We start from the raw sequence: 7919 nt of genomic DNA on the forward strand, positions 1-7919 counted from the left end.
GTAAGATTAAGTCATGCACAGTCAGTTATTCATGTCCAATCCCTCCAGATGGGAGTAGAGGTTAGCACCGAGTGAACCCAAGGATTGGAGCTCACCCGCTAGTTCAGGGTGTGATTCTTAGTAGCAATCTTTGTGTTCCAGAACTACGTAGCCAGCGTAGGTTGAGACATCTTAACCCGTCAGATTAGGGTTGATGAGGTGGCTTAACCCATCAGTTTAGGGTTCCCACCGTTCTCATTTGAGTACCTGCCAGCATAGGGTTCTCACAGCTGTCCTTAACAGTGGCACGGTATTGATACCTCTCTAGTCAGGGCAGAGATTAGACCCCAGCTTAGCCATAACGGTATACATGAGGCATGTCGGTTAAACACTACTTCCCACAGTTTCAGTATCAGTCTCAGTAAAAGAACTCAGGGCGTTCTTCAGATTTCAGTATATATAGGACTGTCAGATACAATCGTCCATGTTATTAGTTTTAGTATCAGTCTCAGTAAAAGAACTCAAGGCGTTCTTCAGATTTCAGTATATACAAGACTGTCAGATACAGTCGTCCATGTTATTAGTTTTAGTATCAGTCATGATAGTTATCAGTAAACCATGTATTAGCTTACAGGTCATGATATCACGTATTCATGGTCCCAGTTTCTATATATGTGTGTTTGTACTCTCACGTTCATATTAGTCAGTTAGTATTGTTCATGCATGAAACCCTTTACGTTCAGCCTACCTTCCTCGTATACTCAGTACTCCAGTTGTACTGATGCATTTGTGCTATGGTGTTTTATTTTCATGTTACACCATAGGTTCTGAGACACGAGCTCCAGCCCAGTAGTAGCAGTAGCATTCCAGTCGCAGAGACACAGTGAGTTCTCATTGATTCGAGGACAATATGATTTGATTCATTTATTTATTTCTTCAGTTCAATTTTACGGAGTTAGTTGGAGACATGTTCCTTCAACTCCTTATTCAGACAGTTTAGAGGCTTTCAGATTTACGTTCAGATTGAGTTATTTTGGGTATTTTCACCCACATGATTGTATTCAGTTGAACCTTATGGCCTTACAGTTCTATGTATTCCGCATTATTATATCATGATTTGCAGCGTATAGGTACAGATATCAGTCATGGGTTAGCTTGTGGTCCCTCGGGGTCATGAGCACCGTGTAGCATTTCAGTTCAGCGAATCGGGGTGTTACAAACTTGGTATCAGAGCCTAAGGTTCAATAGAGTCCTAGGAAGTCTGAAAGCCGCATCTAGTAGAGTCTTGTACATGGGTGTGTTGTGCGCCACATTTATGTGCGGGAGGCTATAAGATGTTTTAGGAACAGTCCCCTTTCTTCATTATTCATGTCATGCTAGTGAGCATAATCACAAGTTAAACTCTTAGTCTAATCCATTCTTCTCTTATTCCAGACCATGGCCCCAAAAAGAAGAAACCAGCCAGCTTCTCAGCCCGAAGATCCTTTGGGCGAACATGTTTCTCATGCGGAGTTTAGAGCCATATTTACCATACTTGCTCAGTCCATGGCTACACAGAATGAACGGCCACCAGTCATTCCGGCCAATCCAGTGGCGACTTCCAAAGCAGCTAGGGTTCGGGACTTCACCCGAATGAACCCTCTATCATTCCATGGGTCTAAGTCTGATGAGGATCCTCAGGAGTTCATTGACCAAGTCCAGAAGGTCATTGACATCATGGGTGATACTTATATTGAGAGTGCTGAGTTAGACGCCTACCAGTTACAGGATGTTGCTCATGATTGGTATAAACAGTGAAAGTCTGAGAGGTTAGATGATATAGGCCCTATCGAGTAGGAGGAATTTGTCACAGCCTTCTTAAACATATTCTTTCCCCAAGAGCTGAGGGAAGCCAAAGTTCTTGAGTTCATCAACCTCAGGCAGGGGAATATGACGGTTAGGGAAAATATGATAGTTAGGGTGTATTCTCTCAGATTCACTCAGCTAGCCAGGTATGCTCCTCATGTGGTTGCAGACAATAGAGCTAAGATGAGCAAGTTCGTGTCAGGGGTCAAAGATAGCGTGGTAAATGAGTATAGGTCTGCGATGCTGATCGGTGATATGACCTTAGCAAGAATCATGACCCATGCCCAGCAAGTAGAAGAGCAGAAGTTTAAGACTAGGGAGAGGCAGAACAAGAGAGCAAGGTCAGGTAATTTCAACTTTGCTCACCCCAAGTCAGATGGAGGAAACCGTTCACAGTTTCGCTCTAAGTCAGCCATTCAGCTCCTTCCTCTGCCAGCGCTCCAGTGCCGAAGTTCAAAGATGGCAATAGAAACAAAGATCCAGGCTCTAAATCTCAGGGCAGTGTTAGCAGTACCCGAACAAATCCCCTTTTTTAGACTTGTGGTAAGAACCACAAGGGCATTTGCAGAGCCGGTAGTGATGTCTGTTTTGGTTGTGGCAAGCCAGGCCATAGGATTAGGGAGTGTCTGCAGTCAAGTCTTCAGGGTCAGCAAAATCATTCTACAGCTCAGTCCAGTCGCCCGAATCAGCAGGGTTCCATTTCTAGTGCTACCAGTGGGCAATCCCCAAATAGACTCTATGCTCTTCAGTCCCGACAGGATTAGGAAAATTCTCCTGGTGTCGTTACTGGTACGTTACAGATTTTCCATGTTCATGTTTATGCTTTGCTAGACCCAGGTGCATCTTTGTCTTTTGTTACTCCATACATAGCAGGAGATTTCAGAATCAGTCCCGAAGTCCTAGTAGAGCCCTTCTCAGTTTCTACCCCAGTGGGTAAAACCATCATAGCCCGACGAGTATACAGGAACTGCCCGGTATATGATATCTCAGAAATCTACATCAGCAGATTTAGTGGAGTTAGAGATGACTGATTTTGATGTCATTCCCAGCATGGATTGGCTTCATTCCTGCTATTCCATAGTCGACTGCAGAAACAGGATAGTTTAGTTTTAGTTCCCAAATGAGCCCGTCCTAGAGGGAAGGGTAGCATTTTAGCGTTCAGGGGTCAACTTATTTCCTACCTTCGGGCAAGAAAAATAATTTCTAAGGGGTATGTGTTTCATCTCGTGCATGTTAAAGATTCCAGTTCTGAATATCCCAGCCTCGAAATAGTCCCTGTTGTTAATGAATACTTAGATGTCTTTCCCGAAGATCTTCCAAGCATTCCTCCCGAAAGGGAAATAGACTTCGGCATAGACCTTCTTTCGGATACTCAACCTATTTTTATTCCGCCATACAGAATGGCACCAGCAGAACTCAAGGAACTGAAAGATCAGTTGAAGGATCTCTTAGATAAGGGATTCATCAGACCCAGCATTTCCCCATGGGGTGCTCCAGTATTGTTCGTGTGCAAGAAAGACGGTTATCTCAGGATGTGTATTGATCACCATCAACTCAATAAGGTCACGGTCAAGAACAGATATCCTCTTCCCAGGATTAATGATCTATTCAGCCAACTTCAGGGTGCCAGTTACTTCTCCAAGATAGACCTCAGATCAGGCTATCATCAGCTCAGAGTTAGAGAATGTGATATTTCAAAGACAGCTTTCCATATTCGATATGGTCACTTTGAATTTTTAGTCATGTCATATGGTCTTACCAATGCCCCTGCAGATTTTATGAATTTGATGAACCGTGTGTTTAAGCAGTACTTGGACATGTTTTTCATAGTCTTTATAGATGATATTTTGGTCTATTCTCGCACAGAGCATGATCATGCAGACCATCTCAGGATTGTTCTTCAGACTCTCAGGGATCACCAATTATTCGCTAAGTTCAGCAAGTGCAAATTTTGGATAAGATCAGTAGTATTCCTTGGCCATATTTTTTCTGGTGAAGGCATTAGAGTAGATCCTTAGAAAACTGAGGCAGTAAGAAACTGGCCCAGACCTGTATCTCCATCAGATATTAGGAGTTTCTTGGGTTTGGCTGGCTATTACAGATGGTTTGTTGAGGGATTTTCTTCTATTGCATCTCCCATGTCCAGATTGACTCAGAAGAAGATTAAGTTTCAGTGGTTAGGTTCATGCGAGAAGAGCTTTCAAGAGTTGAAGACTTGACTCACCTTAGCTCCAGTTCTAGCTATTCCAGATGGTTTAAACGGTTTTGTAGTCTATTATGATGCATCTAGAGTGGGTTTAGGTTGTGTCCTCATACAACATGGTAAGGTCATAGCCTACGCCTCCAGATAGTTAAAGCCACATGAGAAGAATTATCCTACTCGTGATCTTGAGTTAGTAGTGGTAGTTTTTGCCTTAAAGATTTGGAGGCATTATCTCTATGGAGTTCATATAGATGTCTTTACAGACCATAAAAGCCTCCAGTTTGTCTTTTCCTAGAAAGATCTCAATCTTCTCCAGAGAAGGTGGTTAGAGCTCTTAAAGGATTACGACATGAGTGTTCTTTATCATTCGAGCAAGGCCAATGTTGTGGTCGACGCTCTCAATCGACTCTCCATAGGTAGTATTTCTCACGTTGAGGATAGTAAGAAAAAGATGGCTCAGGAGATCCATCATCTTGCCAGACTAGGCGTTCGCTTAGTCGATTCTTCAGAGGGTGGTGTATGTGTTCATAGTATTTTAGAGTCATCTCTAGTTTCTGAGGTGAAAGATAAACAAGACAGGGATCCTAGCCTTTTCAAGCTCAAAGAGTTAGTTCAGAATCAGAGAGTCGAGGTTTTCTCCCAAGGGGGAGATGGTGTTCTTCGTTGTCAGGGTCATCTATGTGTTCTAGGTGTAGATGAATTGAGGCAGAAAATTCTTGCAGAAGCACATGGTGTGCGATACTCTATTCATCTAGGGGCCACTAAGATGTACCGCGACATGCGAGAGATCTATTGGTGGAGTGGGATGAAGAAAGATGTTGTAGAGTTTGTGGCTAAGTGCTTTATATGTCAGCAGGTTAAGATAGAGCATCAGAAACCTAGTGGTTCTATGCAAGAGTTCACCATTCCTACTTAGAAGTGGGAAGAAGTTAACATGGACTTCGTGATGGGTTTGCCTAGAAATCATCATCAACATGATTCAGTCTGGGTCATTATAGATAGGATAACCAAGTCAACTCATTTCCTTCCTGTTCATACTTCTTATTCCGCCGAGGATTATGCCAAACTCTATATCAGGGAGTTAGTCGGATTACACGGTGTTCCACTATCTATTATCTCAAATAGAGGTACCCAGTTCACTTCTCACTTTTGGAAAGCATTCCAAAAAGGTCTCGGTACCCAAGTCCATCTCAGCACAACATTTTATCCTCAGACAGCTAGTGAAGCAGAGAGGACCATTCAGACTCTTGAAGATATGCTAAGGTCGTGTGCAATTGACTTTAAGGGAAGTTGGGACGACCACTTGCCTTTGATTGAGTTTGCATACAACAATAGCTATCATTCTAGTATTCAGATATCTCCATTTAAAGCTCTCTATGGTAGGAGATGTAGATCTCTGATTGGTTGGTTTGAAGTTAGTGAGGCCTCAATCATAGGTCCTGACTTAGTATTCAACGCCTTAGAGAAAGTTCAGTTGATCAGAAAGAGACTTCGGGCTGCTCAGAGCTGATAGAAGTCCTATGCAGATGTTCGTAGAAAGGATCTTGAGTTCGAGGTCAATGAATATGTCTATCTTAAGATCTCTCCCATGAAGGGAGTGAATAAATTTGACAATAAAGGGAAACTCAGTCCCCAGTATGTCAGTCCCTTCAGAATTCTTTGTTGCTTCGGTAAGGTAGCTTATGAGCTTGGGTTGCCTTCAGATCTAGCCTCAGTCCATCTAGTCTTCCATATCTCTTTGCTAAAGAAGTGCATAGGTGACCCAACAGTTGTTATCCCTATTCAGTGCATCAACATTCAGAACAGCCTCTCTTATGAAGAGATTCCAGTCGAAATCTTAGATTATCAGACTCGTAGATTGAGGAACAAAGAAGTCCCTTTAGTCAAGGTTCTTTGGCGAAATTAGTCTCGTGAGGGAGCTACTTGGGAAGCAGAAGCAGATATGCGTACCAAGTATCCTCACCTCTTCCCCGCCAATTCAGATCAAGCTCAAGGTAACAATTCTCCTTAATCTTATTCAGTCTCATGTTCATGTTTCCAGTATAAACTTGGTACCTATTAACCGTTTCATACTCAGTCATGCATTCATGTGTCAGTTGTTCGTGCATCAGATATGCACGAGTTTAGTATGTTTAGCATGTCAGTCATGAGATCAAGTTTTAGTTCTTCATGTTTAGTTCAGGTTCTATAGTCTTGTATCCCTTCTCAGTAAATTCTCATTCGAGGAAGAATATTCCCAAGGGGGAGATATTGTAATACCCCGCATGTTTCTAAGCTAGGAAGTGAATAAGTATTCCTACGTATGAAATCTCCTATCCTGTGATTCATATTTGAGTATATGACTTACAATAAATATCCTAGTGATAGGATAACGTATGATGCATTAAGCATGTTCATATGAGTCACTTAAGGTAATACAAGCTAAGAGTTTTTGAATCCATCAAGTTTGAGTGTTCGATTTTGCAAGGGTCATCTTTGAATGAGTATAAATAAATGTTAATATGGTATTTTGGCTTATTTAGACCCACCAAATTGTAGAGAATCGAATTAGCTTTCCAATGATACCAATTTCGCCTTAATCTAATACCCGAGCAAAAAGTTATGCCCATTTTTGTGAGAGACAGTAAGCATAGGTGATTGGTTAGGCGCTGCCTAACCCAAGCATAGGCGATTGGTTAGGCGCCGCCCAACCCAAGCATAGGCGATCACTTGGGCGCCGCCTAAGTCAATTCCAGGTGTCAAAAACACTCCGTTTTGAGTTATTTTAAAGGTAATTAAGTCTTTAAATACTCCTAACACGTCCCTAAACTTAACCCTACGATATATATAGCTTCTAAACATACTGCAACCCTATTTTCATCTCAAAGCTCATCCTCCAAGAGCACTAAAGGAAAAAAACAACTAGGGTTGCATAATTAAGCTTGAAGATCCGATTTCAAGGAAATTCCTCCATCAATTATCAAGAATCTTCCTTCTAAGGTATGCGGAGTATTCATCCACGGATTTCTTTCATCCGTGGAGTTCAAGAATCAATCTTTAAAATACAAAAGCTTGGTTGATTGTGGTGATATGATCATACCCATGTTGATGCTTGTTTGTTTTCCTCTGTTTCATTATAAAGTATGATTTCTATATTATTGGGTGTTGATGATCATGTTATTGATATTGGGTGATTTCCAAGATGGAATCTTTATATGTTTTTGTTAATTCATGATATCATATGAGTTGGAAACATTTAAATTTGGTTGTTCATGATGTATAATTTGGTGATTTCACCTATGCTTAAGAAGTGCATGTAAGGTCTTTGATAAAATGCCTAAGAAACTAGAAATCATGCAATATAGCTAAATTGTGACTAAGTGAAGGATTCATGTTATGCCCTTACGTTCCAATGACTTCTATGTCGTTAATGTGCCTTGTAAATGTTGTTGGAATACTCATAAACTATTCTTATGAGATTATGCTATGTTTACTTGCAAATCCTACTTATGAACAAGATGTATGATAACCATGCAATCCACATGAACTTCCATGCTATTGGTATGTGCTTCCAATATGATTATGCAATGAACATGATATTAAGATTGTGCAAGTACTTCCATGTGATATGAAATCCTTTCCATGCAATAATACATTGTTGATAACCATGCATCGTATGAGATCCCTACTTATGATACTATAAATTATGGACTCTACTCTTATGATCAAGTCAGTCATGTGTGTCAGTTTCCTTCCATCGAGTCCTGGGGGTACTTGTACCCAAAAACTATAGCTGTGTGCTTAGATCCATGTCATGTTTCACGATATTCGAACTCAAGCTATGATTCCATAGACTTCAGTCAGTCATGTGACTCAGGAAAACCTCATGATCTTAGTCAGTTGTCAGATATCA

Source organism: Capsicum annuum, chromosome 10 (genome assembly GCF_002878395.1).
Source record: "Capsicum annuum cultivar UCD-10X-F1 chromosome 10, UCD10Xv1.1, whole genome shotgun sequence".
Classification (NCBI taxonomy): domain Eukaryota; kingdom Viridiplantae; phylum Streptophyta; class Magnoliopsida; order Solanales; family Solanaceae; genus Capsicum; species Capsicum annuum.